Genomic DNA, 1418 nt, shown 5'->3' on the forward strand with positions numbered 1-1418 from the left:
TGAGTCAAGTCTAGTCACAGCTGATCTTCATGAGGCAAGTCAAGTTACAGTTGATCATCATGAGTCAAGTCTAGTCACAGCTGATCGTCATGAGTCAAGTCACAGTTGATCTTCATGAGTCAAGTCAAGTCACAGCTGTTCTTCATGAGTCAAGCTTAGTCACAGTTGATCGTCATGAGTCAAGTCTAGTCACAGCTGATCGTCATGAGTCAAGTCACAGTTGATCTTCATGAGTCAAGTCAAGTCACAGCTGATCTTCCTGAGCCGTCAAGTCACAGCTGATCTTCCTGAGCCAAGTCAAGTCACAGTTGATTGTCATAAGTCATGTCAAGTCATAGTTGATCATCATGAGTCAAGTCAAGTCACAATTGATCGTCATGAGTCGAGCCTAGTCACAGTTGATCGTCATGAGACAAGTCATAATTGATCGTCATGAGTCAAGTCAAGTCACAATTGATCTTCCTGAGTCAAGTCTAGTCACAGCTGATCTTCATGAGGCAAGTCAAGTCACAGTTGATCGTCATAAGTCAAGTCAAGTCACAATTGATCTTCCTGAGTCAAGTCTAGTCACAGCTGATCTTCATGAGGCAAGTCAAGTCACAGTTGATCGTCATAAGTCAAGTCAAGTCACAATTGATCTTCCTGAGTCAAGTCTAGTCACAGCTGATCTTCATGAGGCAAGTCAAGTCACAGTTGATCGTCATAAGTCAAGTCAAGTCACAATTGATCTTCCTGAGTCAAGTCTAGTCACAGCTGATCTTCATGAGGCAAGTCAAGTCACAGTTGATCGTCATAAGTCAAGTCAAGTCACAATTGATCTTCCTGAGTCAAGTCTAGTCACAGCTGATCTTCATGAGGCAAGTCAAGTCACAGTTGATCGTCATGAGTCAAGTCATAATTGATCGTCATGAGTCAAGTCAAGTCACAATTGATCGTCATGAGTCAAGTCACAGTTGATCTTCATGAGTAAAGTCTAGTCCCATCTGATCGTCTCTCTGTCTTGACTTCCCTCATGAAGATCAGCTGTGACTAGACTTGACTCAGGAAGATCAATTGTGACTTGACTTGACTTGACTTATGACAATCAACTGTGACTTGACTCATGACGATCAATTGTGACTTGACTCATGAGCTGGCCTGGAAGACAAGGGGCAGACAGTGTCTAAACAAGACGTAAGAGTGGAGCAGAAAGTATCAGAAGCACTGTTAACATCAAGAGATGATAACTGTTCAGGGGAAGGAAGCAAAGATGAAACCATAGCAGATAGCCGGGAGGGTGAGAGAGTGTAGGTTACGTCGAAAAGTGACATGTGTAGGGGTGTGTGTTGTGTCAGGAACCATGTTGAGGTTAAGAGTGAGGAGGAAGTGATCCGAGGTGTGCAGTGGAGTAACCAGCACATGATCAGTGGAGCAGTGTC

The sequence above is a fragment of the Sinocyclocheilus grahami genome, unplaced genomic scaffold, assembly GCF_001515645.1.
Source record: "Sinocyclocheilus grahami isolate Dianchi unplaced genomic scaffold, SAMN03320097.WGS_v1.1 scaffold2012.1, whole genome shotgun sequence".
Classification (NCBI taxonomy): Eukaryota; Metazoa; Chordata; class Actinopteri; order Cypriniformes; family Cyprinidae; genus Sinocyclocheilus; species Sinocyclocheilus grahami.